The 26,587-nt window shown below is 43.7% G+C and overlaps 1 protein-coding gene across 1 annotated transcript in view; it reads right to left on the bottom strand.

Moving 5' to 3' along the window:
• LOC124717177 overlaps positions 1-26,587 on the bottom strand; it is a 147,325-nt gene that overhangs the window by 75,323 nt on the left and 45,415 nt on the right. Inside the window, exon 2 of the mRNA XM_047243954.1 lies at positions 5,380-5,534. The gene's annotated coding sequence lies outside the window, so the exon portion shown is untranslated. The remainder of the gene's footprint in view (positions 1-5,379; positions 5,535-26,587) is intronic.

Here is a 26,587-nt window from a genome sequence, read left to right as displayed (position 1 = left end):
TGACACAGTCGTGACCAGGGGCCGTGTTGCGTTTGGACTGGAGGAGAAGTTTAATGTCTTGTGCTGTGATGGGAGTGTTGACGTCGGAGGGGGGCAACTGCCCCAAGTACTGGAGACTAGGAGCAAGTGGAGCGACTGAGGTATCAGCACGTTCCATGACGGTGGGGAAAAGAGAATAATCAAAGTGGGGATCATCGGGGATGGAGAAGACCTCGGAAAGGTGGGAAGCGAAGTGGTTGGCCTTACTGAGGTTGTCTGGAAGGGGGCGATCGTTATGGAGAAGGGGGTAGTGGGGAGCGGAAAGGGAACCAGTAAGACGATGGAAGGCAGACCAGTACTTGGAGGAGTTGATAGGGAGGGTGGCATTGAGTCGTGTGCAGGTCTGGCACCAGTCCCGGCGTTTCGTTGCTGTAATAAGGTTCCGTACGTGTCGCTGTATTTGCCGGTGGCGTTGGAGTGTATCCCTGTCAGGATAAGGTGTTCAGTGGGGTCATTGAGGAGAGGTTGTGGCAGGACGGGGATATGCTTAAGGTGGCCAATCGCGACTCCACCCTGCGCACGAGGACCAGGAGCATCAGTGCGGTGGAGGATATAGGGGGAGGTGCGGATAGAATGGTGGGGCTGGAGAAAGGTTTCGTTCAAGAGGAAGGTGTCGACCTGGTGGTGGGAGAGGGTGTGCATGAGGAGGTATTTGTTGGAGCGGAAGGAGCGAATGTTCTGGAAGGGGATGCGAGACTCGTGCTGCGCCATGACGGGAAGGAGGGGGGGAAGAGAGGGAAGGGAAGAGACTTAAACTAGGGTGTCGAGGCGGGTGAAGGTGAAGTGGGCTTGGTTGTGGGAGTAAGTGGCGAAGGTGTTCAGGTGGAAAACAGAGCGAGCAGCAAGGGATATTTGTTGGAAGGTGTGCGGGCGCTGAAAAGGGTGAATGTTTTGGAGTACAACGGTAATGAACCGGATGATGTCCTCGGCCGTGGGGGGTGGATGGACGGAATTGTTAGGATGGACAGGAGGATCGACGCGACGAACTGGGACTGTAAGTTCATGGGTGGCTGGAGGGGGGTTAGCTTTACACTTGTGGGAGTATGTGGGATGGGGGCCATTGCACGTATTACAGGAAGGGGGAGCAGCGAGGTTGGGGCAGTTCTTGAGAAAGTGGGAGGCCTTGCAATGGGGACAGGTGGGGGGGTTTTTGCAGTTGGGAGTCAGGTGGTCATTGTACATCAGGCACCGTTGGCAACGGTAGGATTGGGGAGGGGATTTGGAGGATTCAACAAGGTGGCGACGGTGGTATATCAGGGCACCCTGGGTGAGGAGATGGTCTATGGACGGGGCGGACTCTGAGAATACCCACATGAGGTAGGTGGGACCAGAGGCATTGTGGATACGGCGGGCAGAGCGGATTTCCAAGTCCGGGTGGGAGTTCAGTTCTACCAACACTTCATCCTCTGTGATCACCGGGCTGAGCTTGGTGATCACAGCGGTGTAGGTGGGGGGGCGACGGGGAGGCTGGGGCTGACGAGGAGTGGAAGCGGAAAGGAAGGGTGGCAGGGAGGCGTGGGGGCCAAACATAACTCGTGGGAGTTTTCGCAGGAGGTCTGTGTGAAATGATGGGGACGGGGACTTGATAAGGACTGAGTCCCTGCGGGGAATGAGTTGGGAGATGGGAGCACCAGGTAAGTACTTTCGTATTTCCTTGGTGAGGGTACGAGCGTCGAGGAACTTAGGATCGGGAGTTGACAGGACAAAGGTGTGGAGGGTGGGGGCCAAGGTAGGGGTGGCAGGAGGAGGGGTGGTGTCCATGGTGACGGCAGGGGGAGGGGGAGGTGGTGTTGATTTTTTGTGGGAAGTGGCGGGAGCAGAGTCAGTAAGGACGCGCTTTTGGGGTTTTTTGGAGACTGGAGGCTGGGAGGAGGGGAGAGGGACGAGGAGGAGAGGGAGGTGGCGGGTGGCAAATCCCTGTGGTGTAGTGGAGGCACCGGGAGAAGCAGCTTGTTCAGTGGTGACGATGGTGGCTCGGCGCAACGTGATGCGTGCGGCAGATGCAGAGGACGACGCGACGGGGTCGGTGAGAGAGGGGAAGCCAACCACCTGAGGGGCGGCAGCAGAGGCGGCAACAGAGGCGTACGTGAGGGCGGGGGTAGTAGTGGGAGCTGTTGAGGGTGTGGAGGCTGGAGGAAGGGTGTAGAGGTGTGGGTATACAGCAGGGGAGGAGATAGGGGGGTGGGTAAGTGGAGGAAGGGAAGGGGAGGTGGAAGGAGGGAGGCCAGAGGCGGCACTCCAGGAAGTGACTGTGGGAGAGGGGGAGGGGGAGGTGTAGATGACGGTGGAGGTGGGAGTACTCATTGCAGACGAACGGCGACGGACAGACGGACGTGCAGCAGGCGGCGTCGGCGTCGGTGATGGGCAGCGGCGAACAGCAGGCGGCGTCGGCTGCGTCGGCGGCGGCGGCGGCGGCGAACAGACGGACGAACAGCAGGCGGCGGCGGCAGCGGTTGCGACGACGGCGATGGACAGCCAGCAGGCGGCCGGACGGACGAACGAACGAACGAACAGCGACAGCAGCGGGCAGACAGACAGACAGACAGACACACACACACAATCTTCGAAGACGGAGATTCCACCCTGAGAGTAGCCCAGGCTTTGCAATCTGACGCTTTCGAAGGAGGGGATCCAACCCTCTAGATGCCACAACTAACTTCTGCCGTCGAATATATGTAGCGCTACACAAGCATGCTTTGTGGGCACAAAGATAAATACTGGCGCCAAAACCTCTGCATCAGTAAAAAAAAGGTAGAAGACGAGCTTTTTTTTTTCTCCGCCTCGAGTTTCGACCACTGCATTTTCATACATTATCCAACGAAGTAAATACAAATTCCGTATTGTTCATCTTCGAATGTAGCAGAATTTCAATGTACTACGAAAATCCGACTGTCAAGACTGTTAGGGATGTTTGTCAATATGGCCAACTCTACGTTCCGAGTTTTTTCCTACCTGTGAGAAGAGATGGTTGCTAATAGGAACCTGATGTAATGTGAATCACATGCAGTATTCTCTTCACCATAAGAATAATACGAATATAAACATTTTGCCATGTATTCTTTCGTGTTTGCTGCTATCTCATTTAAATCCTGTCTGCCTAATAAACTACGAAACTAGAGTGAGACAACAGCAAACGGGGAAGAATATACGTATCGTGTCATGTTTATATTCGTATTATTCTTATGCCTAATAGTGATACAGTCAGAAATGAAGCACGGCAACTGACTAAATTTTAAACGTAAGATGACTAATTTCTGTGCAGAATTTGATGTACTAAAGAAGCGGCCGCAAAGATTTTCAAACGGAGAAAAATTTTCGCTAAACTCTCGTTCAGAACATGTTCTATCATACGCAATCTATTATTTGGTTCTTGTTGATCATTATCAAAGAAAGCAGCAGTGTAAGTAACAACAAATAGCAGTCTCTTGCCATTGTTTCGCTAATGAGACGATTCCCCTTTTTTTTTTTTAAGCGGCGGTAGCGCGCACAAAAGTAAGTCATGCCGCGAGCGGCGACAGGCCGTAAACACGCACTATCAAAATGCGACAAACAATGCATGACACAGTACAGTAATGCATTTTCAGCTTAGAGTGACGTAAACACCTATACCAAAGAAAACGGCACTTATCAGATCAAAGCAAAATAAGCAATCGATTCACACCAGACGAAGCACGTGAAAAAGGAAGGGTACCCGTATAAATACGGACGGAGCGCCTGACGCATAGCAATGGCTACCTGGTAAAGCTTAACTGCTAAGCTTACGGCTCGAACCAAACTACTGTAGCTGTATCGTCTTTCATTCGACCTAAATTGTGTCTCATATTACAATGGACCAACTTTGTTTCGATTTGGAGGTGCGGCCTAAAACTTTTCTCTCCCCTTGAATTTCGAGCCTCAAATTTCAGGTGCGGCTTAGATTCGGGAAATTTTTTCCCTTTATTTCGAGTATCATTTTTCAGGTGCGGCTTAGATTCGAGTGCGGCTTAGATTCGAATAAATACGGTAACGCAACTGCCTAGTAAGCTGGAGATCCCAGGTTCAAATCCTGGTCCTGCACACATTTGCACTCACCTCTGCAGATTCCGCATAAAGTCCCGATGCAGCCGACATAGCAGTCCCTTCCCTTCTCTTCCCTTTCTCCACCTCTCCAACTTCCATTTACATATACTGGCAGGTTTTGTTGCCCCCAGGGACTTGGTAGCCAGTGTGCATCCCCCCCGCTCTCTTGCTATGCCACTAACTTTTGTGTTTTCAAAAACTTTATCAAACTATCAGTTACCGGTTTCAAGTACTTTAACGTCCATCTTCTGATATTGTGCATTTCTCATGCCATTCCAACACATTTTTGATGTACTGAAACATTCGTACCTGCCTGCCACTGTTAGTCACTGCTTTTTCATATCCGCTACAAAACCACAGTCCTAGATCTTACTCTGGATGCAAGCAGCAACTCATTAAGTCCAGCACTTCAAAATAGGTGAAGGGCCACAGGAAAGAACAAGCAAAGTCTATTTCTCCACCAAATTGTGATTACTGTAACAATGATATCACCCACGCACGATATATCGTAGTCCCTAAGTTATAATAGGGGAACGATTGAGGCTAGCGGCGAAGAATGACCATAGAGTACACACGTTGGGGGGCAAAGGAGGTCAAGGTTCCATTTGTTCGCATCCATACATATTCGATTACATTGCTTTGTTTTCTGACATGCTATCATTCTGTCTACAATAATGCAATGTCCTGTCCCGTTTAAACATTATACATTATGTTGAGTGATTTTAGCAAAAGGCACTGAAGAAGGAAGGAACGTACAGAGACACGTGGGAGACAAAAAAGGGAGGGGGGGGGGGGTGACAACACAGGCGGAATGAGGTATGTCAAGTGATTATAGCGAAACAGACAGTAAAGAAGGGACGAGTGTACAGAGTGAAGTGAAAAAATGACTACAGGTAGAACGAGGGATACGATGAGAAAACTGTGAGCTTCAACTAGAGGGACAGGTGAGAATTACATTTGCTTTCACTGCAAGTGTTTTCAAGTTGTATCGTCTAAGGAACAACAACGTATTATATACAAATCTTGGGTGTTCTTATTGTTATCGTGTACACGTTGATGGTAGCAATTCATTGCAGGATCAACTGTTTGTCAGAAAGCCATCTTATCCTTATACAGTATTATAAATCGCTGTGTACAAACTTCATAGAAACAGAGATAAACATAAAAACAGCCCAAATTAACTACCTCAGCAAATAAAATCCAAAATCTTTTCCTTCATTAAATCTTGGAGAGAAAGAAAATCTCACTATTCTATAAAGGATACACCAAGGGTTTACTTACCTGAAGGGCTACTTGAAGCCAAACTATACAGAATATACAATGAGTCTAATAAAGAGCCGACTGTTGGTTTGACAACTTTCCGTGAAGTTTTCAACTGAAATTTCAATATTTCTTTTGGATGCCCTCGAAAAGACACGGGCAGCTGTTGTGATTTCCTGAAATCAGATATCAGTGTTAGAAGAGAAATTACTAAGACTAATGACAAAGAAAAAAAAGAAAGAAAATACTAAGTCAACTGAAAAAGAAACTAAAGCATCATTAGCACAGCACCTACTTACAAAGGAGAATGAAAGAAAAGAACATCTGGTGAAAAGTGTGAAGTTTTTTTCAATAAAAAGAAACAATCGTAAAGAATCCAGAAAATATGAAGACCTAGAGGTAATTACTGTTGATTTTCAAAAATATCTGCTTACTTCTAACATAACCACATCTGACGTATACTATCATCATCAACTTAATTTCATATCTTTTATTGTCCGACACAATCTCAATATTTTACACGTATGGTGAAAGTGTTGCCCGGAAGGAGGCATATTACATTTGCTTGAAGCTTAAACATTTTAGTAAAGCACAACATAGTTCATACACTAAAATGAATTTCAATCTTAAAAGTAGTTTTCCCTGTAACAGGCCACTCTTATACGGAAGGAGACAACGATACCGAGTCTTGTAAATGTAAAATCTTGCATCGAGACATACGATGACTGGAGCGACGTCATTAGTAATAGCAGAATGAAAGCTTAGCTCTACACTGTCATCAATTGTGCCACAGACGTGAAATCTTAAACTAGGACAAACTTTGACTTTATGTTAAAATGTATCCTATGCTACCTGATCCATTAGAATTATAAAGGTTGAACAGTAGAAGCCAAGATTCGTGCTTCACAAGGCAAACTAGAATCTTTTTGAAAGTTGTTTTTACTGGGAATCAAGGCACAGAAAAGAAGAAATCAAGGAAGCCTAGTAAGCAAAGTGACCCACACAAATGGAGAGAACTTTACATTGGAAAGCTGCCTCTTCAAGTCGCAAAACTGAAGGATCTACTACATTTGAAACAGTTCTTGACCAATCCTACTTCTCAAGCATTCAATGGTTTTTACAAAGACGACGAAGATGACCTTGAGTATGCAGATTACACATCACTGGCTAAAACTATCTAGGTCATGACATGTTTTTATTTCGAAATTAACTGTTCACGTTCCACCCGTTAAATGTAAAAGGCTTAAGAGAAACATTTTTACACTATATGAGTTATTCATTTCACTTTAAATTCCAAAAACATAATTCTGAAAATTGTGGTGTATGCTCCCATGACAGTTCTTCCACAAGGCTCTTTAGGTGGTGTATCAGTTTCAAGACTTGTCCCCCATCTGTTCTATAGAGTAGTCTCTCGCTGTCGTCCCCAGACTCCTGTTGTGCTGCAAAATGGTACCAACCCGAGGCTGGAAATATTTTTATGAAGTGATATAGCAATGAAGTACATGCTTCATTTGCTTTAAAAGATTAAAGATTTGTCTACCTTTTCTATGAATTAATAAAAGAGGAAGGATATTATGGTCACAGTAATAAATTAAAAATATAACAACAATTCATCCATAGTACAGGGAGTATACTCCCCAGGAAAACTGGGAATTTTTCATTATTTTAGTTTCCAGTTAAATTTTCGTACTTTTGACTGGTAAGAACGGATCCTCTTAGAAAGTATTTTACTTTAGCCTGCTACTGCAGAAGTAATAATGCTGCAGCAATAAAACAAACAAGACAATAACACCAAAATAAAACTGTAGATGCAAACAAAATGTGACATTTACAACAAAACACAGCGCACAGTTAGAGGTGGCAAAAATAACATAACTGATAGAAATAACCGGTTATTGAAAAGTAGCAGTTACTGTGATAAACGTTCGATCTGATATTAGCAGTTATTTCAATTACTGCGAACAGTGCCTCGTGCCATCTGTTTACCGAAGTTCGTACTATGCTTTCACGTCAATTGATCTGAGATCTGGCTACGATGGAGAGGGATGGACATATGGAAGGTGTTCTATACGCCATGGAAATAACTGAGAGACTGCGTGCCATTTGTTGACATAACTGTGCATTATATTGTGCGCTCTCGCTACTTTCAGCACAAACAAATAAAGATATCATCAAAGCGGTGGGGCAGGTAAGAGCGACCGTAACGACATTGCACATAGGGGGGTGGGGGGGGGGGGGGAGTACAAATAGTTACTATAAGGAATTCGAGCGACTATGAAAATAACTGTCACAGGTCAGTATTTTTCTCTGGCAGTTATCGTATTCGCTCACCATTCTCGTTCTCTGGCAGTTAACGGGCAACCACTACAGGTAACCTGAAAGTTGGCAACTGTGTTCCTGACTCCTGTTATAGGTCATAGAACCGGTGATATTTCCACAGAGGATGGTTACTGGAGTGAACAAAATATTTTCGTACTGCTACGGAAATAACCGCTGGCCATCGGAGATACCAGAGAGTTGACAAATAACGATATTCTATTTTCTTCATTTCTTATAGTTCCGTAACTGGTGTCACACTCTTTCAGACCTTTGGTTGCATTACAGGGTAACTTTTCACTTCATGTTCTTGTCTGTCTTTGTGTTGTTGCCTCAATGCCAGTAAAACCAGCAATAGTCTTATACATAGAAAGCTACGCAATATTGTAAAGAGTATGCAACATGTTACTATTTTTCAGGGTTTTACACATGCCGGTACTGAAATATCTGAGTAATGTAGGCGATCAAAAAGTGGAAATAGTTCAGCATTTTCTCACAGTATACCATAACCCTAAAGCTCAGTGGCATCAATGTGACGAAAGAATACTGGTGCCGCATCACATCAATCACATTAAAGTGTGATTTATCGACTCGTGTACAAAAAGACTTGTGCAACTTGGCAAAACATAGCTTTGTAGCTTTACTAAAAGAAAAATGAGTTTTCTCAATTTGCATACATCATACAGAGGTACTGAGAAGAGTGGGAGATAAAGACAGATACTAGATGTAATAAAAAGAAGAAAAAGAAATTGGATTGGGCATATATTAAAAAAAATGACGGACTGATAAAAACAGTTTTAGAAGGTTATGTAGAAGGGAAAAGGAAGCGAGGAAGAAAGAGATTTTAGATACTAGATGTTGTGATGGATGGTGTAACATACAGCAGCCTTAAAAAGGAAGCAATGGATCGAAGAAAATGGAGAGGCAAAAGATCAGACCTGCTAATGTAGCACAAAACTTATGATTATGATACAGCCATTACAAAAGGGCTTTATTTTATTTGATTAGTTTTTGTCCACTGACTTTGAAACATTCTCTACACAATATTTGGCACATTAATTTTATAAAGGGAAATTGTACAATGGAATATTTACATTTTAGACACACGTATAAGCAAAGTAATTATTTGATGCAGGCATATGTGGAATGAATACATGTATGCTTACAACAATAATTAGGTCAGATACTTTGTCTGTGGCATTTTAATAAAACTGTAGATTTACTTATTTTAGGCCTACTATTACTTGTGCACACAACATGAAAGTTTTTGAATCCACGCTGCCCTCCAATACTAAATTGATGATCCCTTGATGCCTTAGAACATGTCCTAACAACCGGTCCCTTCTTCTAGTCAAGTTGTGCCACAAACTTCTATTCAATACCTCCTCATTAGTTACGTGATCTACCCACCTTATCTTCAGCATTCTTCTGTAGCACCACATTTCAAAAGCTTCTATTCTCTTCTAGTCCAAACTATTTATCGTCCATGTTTCACTTCCATACATGGCTACACTCCATACAAATACTCTCAGAAACGACTTCCTGACACTTAAATCTATACTCGATGTTAACAAATTTCTCTTCTTCAGAAACGCTTTCCTTGCCATTGCCAGTCTACATTTTATATCCTCTCTACTTCGACCATCATGTTATTTTGCTCCCAAAATAGCAAAACTCCTTTACTACTCTAAGTGTCTCATTTCCTAATGTAATTGCCTCAGCATCACCCGACTTAATTCGGCTACATTCCATTATCCTCGTTTTGCTTTTGTTGATGTTCATCTTATATCCTCCCTTCAAGACACTGTCCATTCCGTTCAACTGCTCTTCCAAGTCCTTCGCTTTTCTGACGATTACAATGTCATTGGCGAACCTCAAAGTTTTTATTTCTTCTCCATGGTTTTTTATACCTACTCCAATTTTTCTTTTGTTTCCTTTACTGCTTGTTCAATATACAGATCGAATAACATCGGGGAGAGGCTACAACACTGTCCCACTCCCTTCCCAACCACTGCTTCCCTTTTGTACCCCTCGACTCTTATAACTGGTTTCTGTACAAATTGTAAATATCCTGCCACCTTCAGAATTTGAAAGAGTATTCCAGTCAACATTGTCAAAAGCTTTCTCTAAGTCTACAAATGCTAGAAACGTAGGTTTGCCTTTTCTTAATCTAGCTTCTAAGATAAGTCGTAGGGTCAGTATTGCCTCACGTGTTCCAATATTTCTATGGAAGCCAAACTGATCTTCCCCGAGGTCGGCTTTACTAGTTTTTCCATTCGTCTGTAAAGAATTTGCGTTAGTATTTTGCAGCCGTGACTTATTAAACTGATAGTTCGGTAATTTTCACGTCTGTCAGCACTTGCTTTCTTTGGGATAGGAATTATTATATTCTTCTTGAAGTCTGAGGGTATTTCGCCTGTCTCATACATCTTGCTCACCAGATGGAAGAGTTTTGTCAGGGCTGGCTCTCCCAAGGCTGTCAGTAGTTCTAATGGAATGTTGTCTACTCCCAGGGCCTTGTTTCGACTCAGGTCTTTCAGTGCTCTGTCAAACTCTTCATGCTGTATCATATCTCCCATTTCACCTTCATCTACATCCTCTTCCATTTCCATAATATTGTCCTCAAGTACATCGCCCTTGTATAGACTCTCTATACACTCCTTCCACCTTTCTGCTTTCCCTTCTTTGCTTAGAACTGGGTTTCCATCTGAGCTCTTGATATTCATACAAGTGGTTCTCTTTTCTCCAAAGGTCTCTTTAATTTTCCTGTAGGCAGTATCTAGCTTACCTCTAGTGAGATAAGCCTCTACATCCTTACATCTGTCCTCTAGCCATCCCTGCTTGGCCATTTTGCACTTCCTGTCGATCTCATTTTTGAGATGTTTGTATTCCTTTTTGCCTGCTTCATTTACTGCATTTTTATAATTTCTCTTTTCATCAATTAAATTCAGTATTTCTTCTGTTACCCAAGGATTTCTACTAGCCTTAATCTTTTTACCTACTTGATCCTTGCTGCCTTCGCTACTTCATCCCTCAAAGCCACTCATTCTTCTTCTACTGTATTTCTTTCCCCCATTCTTGTCAATTGCTCCCTTATGCTCTCCCTGAAACTCTGAACAACCTCTGGTTTAGTCTGTTTATCAAGGTCACATCTCCTTAAATTCCCACTTTTTTGCAGTTCCTTCAGTTTTAATCTACATTTCATAACCAATAGATTGTGGTCAGAGTCCACATCTGCCCCTGGAAATGCCTTACAATTTAAAACCTGTTTCCTAAATATCTGTCTTACCATTATATAATCTATCTGAAACCTGTCAGTATCTCCAGGTTTTATTCCATGAATACAACCTTCTTTTATGATTCTTGAACCAAGTGTTAGCTATGATTAAGTTATGCTCTGTGCAAGATTCTACCAGGCGGCTTCCTCTTTCATTCCTTACCCCCAATCCATATTCACCTACCGCGTTTCCTTCTCTTCCTTTTCCTACAATCGAATTCCGGTCACCCATGACTATTAAATTTTCGCCCCCTTCACTATCTGAATAATTTCTTTTATTTCATCATACATTTCTTCAATTTCTTCGTAATCTGCAGAGCTAGATGGCGTATAAAGTTGTACTACTGAAGTAGGCGTGGGCTTCGGTTCTATCTTGGCCACAATAAGGCGTTTACTATGCTGTTTGTAGTAGCTTACCCGCACTCCTATTTTTTTATTCATTATTAAACCTACTCCTGCATTACCCCTATTTGATTTTGTATTTATAACCCTGCATTCACCTGACCAAAAGTATTGTTCCTCCTGCCACAGAACTTCACTAATTCCCACTATATCTAACTTTAAACTATTCATTTCCCTTTTTAAATTTTCTAACCTACCTGCCCGATCAAGGGATCTGATATTCCACGCTCTGATCCGTAGAACGCCAGTTTTCTTTCTCCTGATAACGACGTCCTCTTGAGTAGTCCCCGCCCAGAGATCCGAATGGGGGACTATTTTACCTCCGGAATATTTTACCCAAGAGGACGCCATCATCGTTTAACCATACAGTAAAGCTGCATGCCCTCGGGAAAAATTACGGCTGTAGTTTCCCCTTGCTTTCAGCTGTTCGCAGTAGCAGCACAGCAAGGCCGTTTTGGTTAGTGTTACAAGGCCAGATCAGTCAATCAACCAGACTGTTGCCCCTGCAACTACTGAAAAGGCTGCTGCCCCTCTTCAGGAACCACACGTTTGTCTGGCCTCCCAACAGATACCCCTTCGTTGTGGTTGCACCTACGGTACGGCTATCTGTATCGCTGAGGCACGCAAGCCTCCCCAGGTCTAAGGTTCATGAAGGGGGGGGGGAGAGGGGGGGCAGGTCCATTATGTTAAGCAACACTAAAAAACTTTGGCAGGTGCACTCATCGCTATGTTGAGGCTCTGTTATATGCCAAACTTAGCACTTCATTTTGAGTGCTCACCTGTCTCATTTATGATTTAGTCTGTTACATATTCGACAGTTAACTCTCAAGATATTAAATTGTAAAAATAAGGAAAAAAGTCAAAGCTGCCAGTTGGTATTGACACATGAAGTGTTCATTATTGCCTCCTATGGGTAACAGGAGGGAGAAAAAAGCAAAACATGGAATCGACAGGTAAAGTATTCCTCAAGACAGGAAATTCTGTTATTGAGAAATGTCTGAACGAAATCGTATTCCCATCACAATACTATTAATTCAGACTCTTACAATCTGGATACCCAAAGAAGAATTAGATCAACAGAGTAAAAAGGGTATCATAATGACATCTGAGGCATTTAAATCTGTTACCCTTACGAGGTCAACACAACCCATCATCCACTGGAATTCCGCGTATAATAATGTCAAACGTAACATATACTGAAAGCTTGGAGAAATGTAATTTAGTGGTTCTCACACCAAAAAAAATCAAGACCCTCATAGTAGCTGAAGAAACCGAGCAGTTTTTTCAAATCTTGCATAAAACTTGGATTAGCGTACTCTCACTTTCCTCAAATGGGCTATTAAGACCGCTAACAAAGCTGGCACTCGGCATGCTGGCTAATGGCAGCGGCTGTCGCTCCCATCAGCCACCGCGCAGTGTCGACTTTGCGCGTATATATCACATTATGTATATTTTTGTGTTGCATTACAAGGCCGTACACTTATTCTATTAAGTGAACAGCATAAGAAATTACCTACAGTATTCAGCTTACGTATTAGTTCATACTTAAAAACGCATTTTTGTTTTTCATTTAAACAGTGCTGTGGGGAAGCTTCGCGTACTTTCTATTGTAGCTGCGAGGATAGCATTTCTAACAGCGACCGACAACCTACGTACATATAATATGAAACACCAATAACCGTCCGAAGATCAAATGCAATTTACCGAACAGTTAATTTGCTAAGGATATGGCACGATTTATAATGACATTCCTGCCACTTAGCAGTACTCGTGTAATTATACTGATAACTGAACTGATGGAGTCCACCTACTTCGTTATTTTACTGTAAACCCGCCTGGAGTATTCGGCAGTGAAAAATAAGTGGCAGTTATTTATAACCGTTAAAATTAACTTCAAAATAACTGTTTGGCCCACCTCTTGCACAGACATGCGTCTGCCGACAGCAAAATGTTTCAAATACTTCAGGATGACGACAGTGCAAATAGGTCGTAACAACAAACTACTTTCGATGAGCATGACACCACGATTGTTTAATAGTTCGCGGGAAAATACTGGGAATGGTGGTTTGAGAAGTGTTAATTTTAAAATAAATTTCCTCTTACACAAGATGAATTGTGTCGCATGTGAGAATGTGAGTTGAATTTTTTAAAGCACGGAGCGTTTAAATCTAATTTGAGGGCCCGCCACTTAGAAAATTTTCGGGCCGAAAAGACCAGCCATTTATGCCACTATTTAAAATTTTACTGGCACATTTGTGTTTGATATATCTTGAAGGATAAAACATGCTAAAAATTGACAAAGCTTCGAGGTTTTAAGTTTTTCATATTGATTTTAGTTCTTTCATAGATTACAAATTTATGATAAAGATGGAAAAAAGTATAATTACAAAGTGCGAGGTGAGTTCTTCAGAAATTTCAAACGTAACTGACTTTTCTATATATAAGTTGAAGTGCTCGATGAAATTTACCCCTTGAAATATTCAGTTCAGAGCAGTGATATTTTTAATCGTGTTTGCCATAAAAATTGTGCAGCTACAATTTAAGCTGCGCTCTTACAATACTGCCTAACCACACCCTCGTCAAAAAAAGCAGCACCAAACTTTGGACGACTAATCTTTTTTTTTAATTCTGTTGCATATCCAATAATGGATGTTTGCGATCACATTTACCCAGCCTTCCCTATCTTATCAACAAAGATCAAGTCGTCGGCGTTTCTTATTCCTGTCCACTGTCTGATGTTGAGGAGCCATGACATTTTTCTCCTGCCAGTTCATCTTCCCCTCGATTATCAGTTTAAAAAGGCGATTCCTTTCATTTCATATCACTTAGCCTAAGTAAGCTGTTTTCTTACGTTTAATTGTGGTTAGCAGTTGGCGGTCTCTTTTTACTATTCTCAAGATCTTTTCATTTTTTTCCTTGCTTTCCATGGAATTTTAAGTGTTCTTCGATATAACCACATCTCGAATGCTTCCAACTTGTTCACGGTGTTCAGTTTCAACGCCCAACTTTCCACGCCATACAAAAGCACGGACCACACACAGCTCTTCATAAATCTAACTCTGAGGTTAAGGTCAAAGTCAGTGCTTATATGTGAAAGTTCAGCTTAGCTTTTTTTGTAGCTATATGCATGTATATTAATTTAGTTTAAACCATTAACTTAAGTTCAGCTTAGCTTTTTTTGTAGCTATAATGCATGTATATTAATTTAGTTTAAACCATTAACTTTTACAATTTGTGTGTTCGCACTACATCACATGTCCTATGCTTCGAATATCTGCTGTCACTGACTGACGAGACAACGTAACATGAGCTATGATTGGCTAATAAAAACGCATCGCAATCTCGATTTCAGTGCTTAGGAAGCTACCTTGGTGTATTTGGGGGGCGGCAAATTCATATTCTTGGAGAAAAAACAACAACAATCTTCTTTCACAAAGTGCCTAGCATCCAGCGCGCATTGGTCTGTCGATTATTCATATGATTTTGAAATGCGTCCCTGTTGGGTTTTGAACACATTCTAAGTTGATTTCTGAACGCATCATAAATCGATTTTCGAATGCGAGCATAGTGCACATGAAGTCTCTGCCATGGGAATCCCCGTCGCATCTAGAAATAAAAAACTTTCCCACAGACAAAAGAGACGAGGCTATAAGAGCTGACCTTCATTAACCCGAACGAATTAATGCCAATCGCTGTTTGTTTATGTGGTTGATGGCCGTGCGAATGATCAGCGTTGTTATAATTAGTAGCGAAATATATATATTCAACCTACCAGACTGGAAATAAACGATAAACACAATAATAGGAAAGAAAAACTACATATTAATCTTATCGGCGTTTACCACGAAAACTGAAATTCTGACAATATTTTTTTGCCATATTGCTACACTACTAAGGGCCAGTTCTACAGTCCACGGTTAGCAGCCGCATAAGTTCTATTATTGAAACAGCGTGGAAAATGTATTGTACGAACACTTCATAACGCCTCACCGGAGAATAAATGCACGATAACTGTTGACTCTGGAACGTTTAGTCAAGTTGACTGGAGAATAAGATTTGACAATGACAGGAATAGTTACAGAATTAGTGATAACAAGATTGTTAAAATCACGAATTTATATAAAAATTTTGAACTACTACTTTTCGATCTCATGCTTAAGAAACTGAAGCGTATGAATGAAATGTGAAACTATTTCCTAAAACAAAACTGTTTGCTTGTACTACGCCTAATAGGCATTTGATATTGGTACTTCGTTGAATATATTCTGTCGCGTTATTTACGTAAATGAGTTAAATAAAAATGACCATTTATGCCAAAACAGTCTCGTTTATTTGACGTATATTACAATTGGTACAATATTAAAAAAAACCTATTTCCTTTTATCTAGCCATGTCAAAATACACGTAATCAAGTCGAGGAACCTCACCAATCTTGGGTACTATTCGTATCAACAGCTTTTTCAGTATTAGACAACGAACGACATTTTAATTTTTCATGTAGCAAGATGTTTCACGAACTTTGATGACATAATAGATTCTTTTGCAGAAAAGAAATCACACCATGTAAAGCTATAGCAAGATTACAGAGAAAAAACTGCTGGGACCTGAGGATTGAAGAAATGTGCACTGTCTTGCTTGTCTCTTGTCTTTACTGGTTTTATGTTTCCTATATTTAATTTTATGTCACAAAAAAGAGAAAGTTGCTACCTAATACGCAATAAAGAGTGCAAATTTTCTGATGAGTTCTGATTTTCACAGCTCCAAATAATCTGATCCAGTATTAATTATGATTTTTTTTTGCGGTGGAGGGGGGGGGGGGGGGTATGACGTCAAACCTGCCGACTGGCAGCAGGAGACGCACCCGAGGACATTTCAGTTTCTGCTGTCCTGAATATAGGTTTGATGGCGTCCATTACAAAACATACACGTTTGAATACCACAGAGCGTAATACAGTGACGTGCGACAGAAGAATGCTGTGTGGAAAGGCGTGGCTGTGCACTTTGGCACACTTAAGACCAAATAACATGCCTTACATTTCCTCGCATATATACGAGGTGTGACAATACACTAATGAGACTGATTTTCTTTGCAAATGTGGCAACCCTGCAGGCTTGTGTAGGCACAATATCTGACCTTGGTCTATAAGCTGCTTCTAGTCCAAGCGGCACATCGATGCAACTGCTCAGTCGTGAGTTGTGCTGTAATAAGTTAAAATGTGTTTGTCTCTCTCGTCATGGAAATGGAACCGCATACTATTGGGCAACGGTATGCCATTTCTTTTTGCGTTAAACTGGGTGAAAACGCGACGACAACTTAACCGGAAGCTTCAGAAGGCTTTTGGAGAGGAGGTTATGTCAAGAGCTCAAGTTTTGCATTGGCATAAAATGTTTAGTGAAGGCAGAACGAATGTTGAAGATGAAAACCACAGTGGACGACCGTCAACCTCACCGACAGATGTCAACTCGACCAGGGTGTGTGAACTCTTACGATCTGGTCGAAGATTATCCGTGAAAATGATTGCAGAAGTACTGAACATCAATCGAGAAACGGTCGTCTAATAATAACCGAAGATCTTGGTATGAGAAAGATCTGTGCGAAAATGGTCCCCAAAAATCTCACACCACAACAACGAGAAACACAGAAAAATGTGGAAGCCGATCTGTTAGAGCAAACGGAAATCAATCCAGAATTGTTGAACCGAGTTTTCACTGGTGATAGAAGTTACGTTTTTTCAGTAGGATCCAGAGACAAAACGCCAAAGTTCGCAATGGTGCTGAAAGAGATCACCCAGACCAATAAAAACTTGCATGTCAAAGTCAAAAGTGAAATGCATGCTTGTGCACTTCTCTGATTCCAAGGGAATTTTGCATAAAGAGTGGGTGCCTCCTGGACAAATAGTTAACCAATATTACTACAAAGAAATTTTAGAAAGACTTCATAAAAGAGTTCTTTGCGTCCGTATCAACATTGCTAATAATTGGATTCTGCATCATTACAATGCGCCATCCCATACTGCCCTGTCAGTACAGCAATTTTTAACCTCAAAACAAATTTCAGTACTACCACAACCACCTTATTCACCAGATATCGCTCTGTGCAACATTTTTCTATTTCCAAGAGTCATTTACATTTTGTTTACATTTCACAACACATACTGACCTTTTTTTTTTTTTGAGAAATGTTACTAAAAGATTTCTATAAATAACCTGTCACACATGTCAGCTGTATTTCTTTCTGTTCTTAAAGGATTTAGACTATGTGAAATATTGACCAGCTATTCAAAATTACGTTTTTCTGTCATGTGTTGTAGTAATGATGTTATGTTCCTAAATAAATGCAAAAAAAAGGTGCGTAACTTGGGCGCATAATTTTTGGTAATCTGAATTGCGTTCGCGCTGTCCCGAAAAAAAAGCGGTCAAGGGACACCTTTTTCAAACAACACAAGATGTCCAAAAAAGCTGTGACGAGGATCTTGGAGGATATTAGAGAAGATGAGTTCCAGAAATGTTACCATCAATGGCAGAAACGCTGGAAAAAGTGTGTGCAATCAGAAGGGAACTACTTTGAAGGAGACAACACTAAACTTGACTAAAACGGTAAGCAACTTTTTTTCACATCAGTCTCATTACTTTATTGTGGCACCTCGTATGTTTTATATATCACACTTTTCAAAAAATGTGCCTTACAAAACGAACATGTTTTTGAAAAATCTATTTTTTTAAATTTTTGACGTCATATCTCAAACGCTCGAAGGGAAGAGGGGGGGGGGGGGAAGGGGGGCACTATCAAGTTTTTTGCCCCGGTTCGGAAATATCGTAGATCGGGAGTCATTGCGTCGACAGATCACAGGGCTACACTGTACACAGATGAGAGTTGACTTCGCGTGGCACAAATAACACGCCTTGAAGATAGATAAGATACAAGGTGAGCACAGAGATTCGCCCTGATTATGACAATTTATTACAAAATAACCGTTTGGCATAATAAGTTACACTTGATGCCGTTACATAAGTTAGTGTTACTAGTTTTTTAAGACCGCTTACGTTAGTAAAACTCAATGTGTGCTCCCTTGGTAGCTCGGAGAATGTCGAGGTGGTATTAAAATTCCCGCCAGGTGTTTCGTAACATGTATTCTGTCACAGTTGCCGCAGCAGCTTGTATCCTAGCCTTCAGTTCGTCGACGTCAGCAAGCCGGCCGAAGTGGCCGTGCGGTTAAAGGCGCTGCAGTCTGGAACCGCAAGACCGCTACGGTCGCAGGTTCGAATCCTGCCTCGGGCATGGATGTTTGTCATGTCCTTAGGTTAGTTAGGTTTAACTAGTTCTAAGTTCTCGGGGACTAATGACCTCAGCAGTTGAGTCCCATAGTGCTCAGAGCCATTTGACGTCAGCAACTGGTGTGACGAAGACTCTGTCCTTGATATAACCCCAGAAAAAAAAGTCAAGGGGCGTAATGTCTGGAGAGGGGAGTAATGTCCGAATCGGTGGATTGGAAGGAACGGTCCAACACACTGGCCACCCCGCTCTCCAGACATTACGCCACTTGACTTTTTTTTCTGGGGCTATATCAAGGACAGAGTCTTCGTCACACCAGTTGCTGACGTCGACGAACTGAAGGCTAGGATACAAGCTGCTGTGGCAACTGTGACAGAATACATGTTACGAAACACCTGGCGGGAATTTTAATACCACCTCGACATTCTCCGAGCTACCAAGAGAGCACACGTTGAGGTTTACTAACGTATGTGGTCTTTAAAAAAATAGTAACACTAACCTATGTAACGGCATCAAATGTAAATTATTACGTCAAACTGTTATTCTGTTATAAATTTTTATAATAAGAGCAAGACTTTGTGCTCACCCTGTATATTAATCCTTTTCTTTAGCAATATTCATTATTTCTTAAAGTAATGTTCTGATGTGGTATTCCACTAATTTTATGATGTTACTTTGATAACAATATTCACACAGAAATGGCGAGTGAGAGACGTGACCACGACGGGACTTCAGGAATTCACACAGAGGCGGCGCTCTCCGAGACACGAGGAACGGGTGTGCTACGAATGGATCGGTATATGCATTCTTTGTCAGACGAAGATACTGATGCACTGGACCTTTTGTGGCTCTTAAATGTTAAACAGTGAAGAACATACTGGGTACATCCGTTATGGTCGACAAAAGAGGAAGAAATACAGCGCACTCAACATAATGAAAGAACATAATACACTCCTGGAAATTGAAATAAGAACACCGTGAATTCATTGTCCCAGGAAGGGGAAACTTTATTGACACATTCCTGGGGTCAGATACATCACATGATCACACTGACAGAACCACAGGCACATAGACACAGGCAACAGAGCATGCACAATGTCGGCACTAGTACAGTGTATATCCACCTTTCGCAGCAATGCAGGCTGCTATTCTCCCATGGAGACGATCGTAGAGATGCTGGATGTAGTCCTGTGGAACGGCTTGCCATGCCATTTCCACCTGGCGCCTCAGTTGGACCAGCGTTCGTGCTGGACGTGCAGACCGCGTGAGACGACGCTTCATCCAGTCCCAAACATGCTCAATGGGGGACAGATCCGGAGATCTTGCTGTCCAGGGTAGTTGACTTACACCTTCTAGAGCACGTTGCGTGGCACGGGATACTTGCGGACGTGCATTGTCCTGTTGGAACAGCAAGTTCCCTTGCCGGTCTAGGAATGGTAGAACGATGGGTTCGATGACGGTTTGGATGTACCGTGCACTATTCAGTGTCCCCTCGACGATCGCCAGTGGTGTACGGCCAGTGTAGGAGATCGCTCCCCACACCATGATGCCGGGTGTTGGCCCTGTGTGCCTCGGTCGTATGCAGTCCTGATTGTGGCGCTCACCTGCACGGCGCCAAACACGCATACGACCATCATTGGCACCAAGGCAGAAGCGACTCTCATCGCTGAAGACGACACGTCTCCATTCGTCCCTCCATTCACGCCTGTCGCGACACCACTGGAGGCGGGCTGCACGATGTTGGGGCGTGAGCGGAAGACGGTCTAACGGTGTGCGGAACCGTAGCCCAGCTTCATGGAGACGGTTGCGAATGGTCCTCGCCGATACCCCAGGAGTAACAGTGTCCCTAATTTGCTGGGAAGTGGCGGTGCGGTCCCCTACGGCACTGCGTAGGATCCTACGGTCTTGGCGTGCATCCGTGCGTCGCTGCGGTCCGGTCCCAGGTCGACGGGCACGTGCACCTTCCACCAACCACTGGCGACAACATCGATGTACTGTGGAGACCTCACGCCCCACGTGTTGAGCAATTCGGCGGTACGTCCACCCGGCCTCCCGCATGCCCACTATACGCCCTCGCTCAAAGTCCGTCAACTGCACATACGGTTCACGTCCACGCTGTCGCGGCATGCTACCAGTGTTAAAGACTGCGATGGAGCTCCGTATGCCACGGCAAACTGGCTGACACTGACGGCGGCGGTGCACAAATGCTGCGCAGCTAGCGCCATTCGACGGCCAACACCGCGGTTCCTGGTGTGTCCGCTGTGCCGTGCGTGTGATCATTGCTTGTACAGCCCTCTCGCAGTGTCCGGAGCAAGTATGGTGGGTCTGACACACCGGTGTCAATGTGTTCTTTTTTCCATTTCCAGGAGTGTATGTCCCACGAACGTTTCCAGCATTTTACAGAATGTCTCAAAAGTGTTTCTGTATTGCGTCAGACAATGGAGGACAGCATTCAGAGGAAAGCAATGAAACTTCAATGGTTTGATCATAATTCCTATCTTTCTTATGATTTTCATTTGAACTTAAGCCTAAACATTGTTGGTTTCGTAAGAGATGTTCAATATATTACGATACCACACTTTTATGAAATCCGATAATCCGTAAATATTTCACTGCTGCACACCAGAAATTCCTTGTTACAGGTCATAGTTTCCTACCATGCGTTAGTGATTTTTGCCTTTAGAGAGAGGAACAAAATATCCTTTCACCCAAGACAACTGGATTCCAATCATTTCCAAGGCCAAGGACAACGGATTCCTTCTGTGCAAGTTGGGACCAGAGGATTTCAGGGATCTTGGCGCACCAGACCACCGGTTGCAGAGGCTCCTTCAAAATAACTGAGTATTTCATCTGCCAACCCTACCAAAAAATGGGGAGGAAAAAGTCGTAACATCCGACAACCGTGGCTTTGTCGAAGCGTTGCAAGGAAGCCAAGAGGTGCTGGGAGAAAAAATTTGCCGCTAGATAACTTTGGAACTTCAAAGGAAAGTAACAAATGCATAGTAAATTTCCACGCCTGTCTGGAAAATCCCATTGACTAAGGGCAGAAAATGCTGTTATACTGACTGTGTACGTTTTGTGTAATTGCAACAGAAATGGTGTTAAGTTTTTCCGTACCCTTTGCTGCTGTTTATGCTGATTTGTACTGCAATAAACGTTGTATGTTTTGACCTGTCTCGTACTCTTAAAATGTTGTGTTGTGATCTTCAGTCTGAATATCGGTTTGATGCAGCTCTCCATGCTACTCTATCCTGTGCACGCTTCTTTGTCTCCGAGTAACTACTGCAACCTACATCCCTCAGAATCTGCTACTGTATTCATCTCTTGGTCTCCCTCTACGATTTGTATTCATCCCTTGGTCTCCTTCTACTACTTTTACCCTGCACGCTTCCCTCCAGTACTGAATAGGTGATACCTTGATGTCTCACAATGCCTCCTACCAACTGATCCCTTCTTTTGGCCAGGTTGTATCACAATTTTCACTTCTCCCCAATTCTATTCAGTACCACCTTATTAGTTACGTGATCTACCCATCTAATCTTCAGCATACTTCTGTAACACCATATTTCAAAAGCTTCTATTCTCTTCTTGTCCAAACAATTTATCATCCATGTTTCACTTCCAAACATGGCTACACTCCATAAATATACTTTCAGAAAGGACTTCCTGACACTTAAATCTATATTCGACGTTAACAAATTTCTCTTCTTCAGAAACACTTTCCTTGCCATTGCCAGTCTACATTTTATATCCTCTCTACTTTGACCATCATCAGTTATTTTGCTTCCCAAATAGCAAAACTCATTTATTACATTAAGTGTCTCATTTCCCAATGTAATTCCCTCAGCATCACCTAATTCGATCACATTCCATTATCCTCGTTAAGCTTTTGTTGATGTTCATCTTATATCCTCCTTCCAAGATACTGTCCTTTCTGCTCAACTGCTCTTGCAAGTCCTTTGCTGTCTCTGCCAAAATTGCAAGTAATCGAAAAGTTTTTATTTCTTCTCCCTGGACTTTATTTCCTACTACCCCAAATTCTTCTTTTATTTCCTTTACTGCTTGCTCAATATACAGATGAATAACATTGGGGATAGACTAAAACCCTGTCTCACTCCCTTCTGAACCGCTAGCCTCCCATTCGTGCCACTCGATTCTTATAACTGCTATCTTGTTTCTGAGCAAATTGTAAATAGCCTTCCCTGTATTTTACCACTGCCACCTTTAGAATTTGAAAGAGAGTATTCCAGTTAACATGGTCAAAAGCTTTCTCTAAGCCTACAAATGCTAGCTAGAAACGTAGGTCTGCCTTTCCTTAAGCTGTCTTCTATGAGAAATCGTAGGGGTCAGTATTGCCTCGCGTGTTCCTACATTTCTCCAGAATCCAAACTGATCTTCCCTGAGGTCGGCTTCTACGAGTTTTTCCATTCTTCTGTAACTGATCCGTGTTTGTATTTCGCTGCCATGACTCATTAAACTGATAGACTTTGATAATTATCACACCTGTCAGCACCTGCTTTCTTTGGGATTCTTATATTATTCTTGAAGTTTTTACGCGAGAAGTAAAAGTTTTGCTGAGAAACTATCTACACAGACCAATGCCTATATAAAACAATGTTTCTTGAGGCACATGCGGCGAAAAACGGACGTGGTGCGGACAACAAAGCGAAATGACCCCGCTACGCCACTCCGTGTAAACTGCTGCTTTTGTTAACATGGAGGTTGCATGAAACAGGACCACAAGCGCGCCACACCGTTGCTGTACGAATTGGGCCTTAGTAATAGAAATGATTTTCGAGGACGGTTGGTAGGTTGGTTGTGAAGGGGGGGGGGGGGGGGCGAAATGCTACGTCATCGTTCCGATTAAAATAATTCCACAAGGGTGGGTGTAAAATAATTGAGACATGCAAAACACAGCTGGAAGAAAGGAGAAAACCACAAGAATGACAGAAGGGCAACAAATACTAAAATGGACAAAATCAGACACGAAAATCACAGATACTTGAGAAACATGTAGAAAAGGTCAAAACAAGAGAGTAGATTACCATGGCTGGCTGACCATGAGAATAAAAACGAGACGCCAGCCACTCTGCAATACATCAAAACCTCCACCCTAAAAGTACTAAGGTGGAGGACACAGAGGGATAAAGGACATGCGCTAAAACTTAGATCAAATGATAAAACCCACCGTCACGAGTAAAACGTAAAACTAAAGCTACTGTTTAGGCATTTTCGCCCAACGCCGAAGGTAGGGTGCTGGGAAAGTTAAAAGTCCGCCACAGAGCGGCTAAAAGTGGGCAGTCCAGCAAGAGGTGGACAAACGTCATTTGTGAGCCACAGGGACACAAAGGTAGGTGCTTGAGACGGAGGAGGTAACCGTGCGTTAGCCACGTATGGCCATGCGGAGCCGGCAGAGGACAACTGATTCCCTCGAAAGGACCGCATGGAACACTTCCACACATTCACAGTATCCTTAATGACACGCAGTTTGTCGGGTGTATGGTTATGCCATTCCATCTCCCAAGCCGGAAAACCCTGCGGCATAAGACAGAACGCAGGTCAGTTTCGGAGATGCCCATCTCCAGAAGCGGTTTCCGCGTATCCTGTTTGGCCAGCTTGTCGGCAAGTTCGTTGCCTGGGATTCCAACGTGTCCTGGGGTCCAAACAAACACCCCTGAACGACAGGCCGTTCCAGGGCATAGATGGACTCCTGAATGGACGCTACCAAGCGATGGCGAGGGTAGGACTGGTCGATAGCTTGTAGGCTGCTCAAGGAATCAGTACACAGGAGAAATAACTCACCAGGGTATGAGCGGATGCGGTCAAGAGCACGAGATATGGCCGCTAGCTCTACAGTGAAAACACTGCAGCCATGTGGTAAGGAGTGCTGTTCAATATGTCCTCCATGAACAGACGCAAAGCCTACGTGGCAATCAGCCATCGAGAAGTCAGTGTAAACCACGTCAAGGCCCCAGCACATGTCGAGAATCGAGAGGAAGTGATAGCAGAGAGCTGCATGGTTAAAGGAGTCCTTAGGGCCATGTGAAAGATCCAGAAGAATCTGCGGCCTAGATGTACAACATGGAGGTGAACATGAATGGATCTCAAGGAGAGGTGGTAATGGGAAGGACTCCAGTTCAGACAGAAGGGACCGGACGCGAACTGCAATCGTAAGCCCTTAACTGCGTTGCTGATGTGGAGATGAACCGCTGTAGTTGGGACAAGGAGCCGTAGTTGGAAAAAGGATACGGTAAGTTGGATGTGCAGGAGAGGTACGAATGTGTACAACATAACTTGCGAGCAGTTGTGCACGCCTAGCCTTCAAAGGAGGGCTCCGGCCTCCATCAGGACATTGCAATCGCTCTAAATGCTCCTGTCACTATGCGAACATCACAGTGGTGCACTAGGTCGAGTAAATGCAACAATGAGGGCGCCATCGAACCATAAATCTGACTCCTATAGTCAAGGCGGGATTGAACAAGGGCTCTGTAGAGCTGCAGCGGCGTAGAGTGATCTGCACCCCAGTTGGTGTTTTTCAGGCAGTGGATAGCATAGAGGTCCAGTTGGTGTTGCTCAGGCAGCATAGGGCATAGAGGTGCTGCCAGCACTTATATTTAAGCTGACGAGGATGAGGTAGCCAAGTCAATCAGGCATCGAAACACAGTCCTAAGAATTGATACGTCTCCACTACAGTGAGTGGATCGTCATTAAGGTAAAGTACTGGTTCTGGATGAATGGTGCGACACCGACAGAAATGCACGACACACGACTTCACGGCTGAAAATTGCGAGTCGTGGACTAGAGCCGATGACTGCACTTTGTGAATGGCTCCCGGTAGGCGCTGCTCAGCAATACCAGTACTGGAGGATCAGTACAAAATGCAGAAGTCATCCGCATACACAGAAGGTGAGACCGACGGCCCTACTGCTGCTGCTAGACCGTTAATAGCCACTAAAAATAGCCACTCAATACAGAGCCCTGCGGACCGCAGTCTCCTGAATACGGGGAGAGGGGAGGGGGGGGAGGGGGGGGGGAACTATGAAAGGCACTGACTTTGACATGGAGAGTATGGAGCGATAGGAAGTTTTGGATAAAAATCGGGAGCGGGCCCCAGACACCCCACTCATACAATGTGGCAAGGATATGTCGCCAGGTTGTGTCATATGCTTTACGTAAGTCGAAAAGGATGGCAACCAGATGTTGGAGTCTGGAAAAGGCTGTTTGGATGGTAGACTTGAGAGACAAGATTATCAGTCGCAGAGCGGCCCTCGCGGAAGCCGCCCTGACGTGGAGCCAGTGTGCCACGTAACTCCAGGACCCAAACCAACCACCGACACACCATACAATCCAGCAGCTTACAAAGAAAGTTGGTGAGGCTGATGGGCCAGTAGCTATCCACATCAAGTGGGTTTTGACCGGGTTTGAGCACCGGAATGATGGTGTTCTCCCGCCATTGCGAAGGAAAGACGCGATCGCACCAGATCCGGTTGAAGATGACGAGGATATGTTGCATGCACTCAGACTAGAAATGTTTAAGCATCTGATAGTGGATCCGATCTGGCCCAGGAGCTGTCAGGGCAACGTGCAAGGGCGCTGATGAGCTCCCACTCTGTAAATGGGGCGTCATTGGGTTCACTGTGGCGTGTAGTAAACGAGAGGACTTTCCTTTCCATCCACTGTTCGGGGGTGCGAAAGGCTGGGGGGTAGTTCTCCGACGCAGAGGCTCAAGCATAGTGCTCGGCAATCACGTTTGCGTCGGTAGATAACACGCCACAGATACCCGTTGGGGTCTGGTATACAAAAAGACGTCTGATCTTCGTCCAGACTTGGGAAGGTGACGTATGGCACCCAATGGTCGACACATACCTCTCCCGACTCTCCTGTTTCCGTCGTTTTATAAGCTGGCGAACATGGGCATGGTGCTGCTTGAACGCTATTAGGTGCTCTAGGGAAATAGTCAT

The sequence above is a fragment of the Schistocerca piceifrons genome, chromosome 9 (genome assembly GCF_021461385.2).
Source record: "Schistocerca piceifrons isolate TAMUIC-IGC-003096 chromosome 9, iqSchPice1.1, whole genome shotgun sequence".
NCBI classification, from domain to species: Eukaryota; Metazoa; Arthropoda; class Insecta; order Orthoptera; family Acrididae; genus Schistocerca; species Schistocerca piceifrons.
Note: the sequence above shows the minus strand (reverse complement) of the source record. Positions and strands in the feature narration are given on the sequence as shown.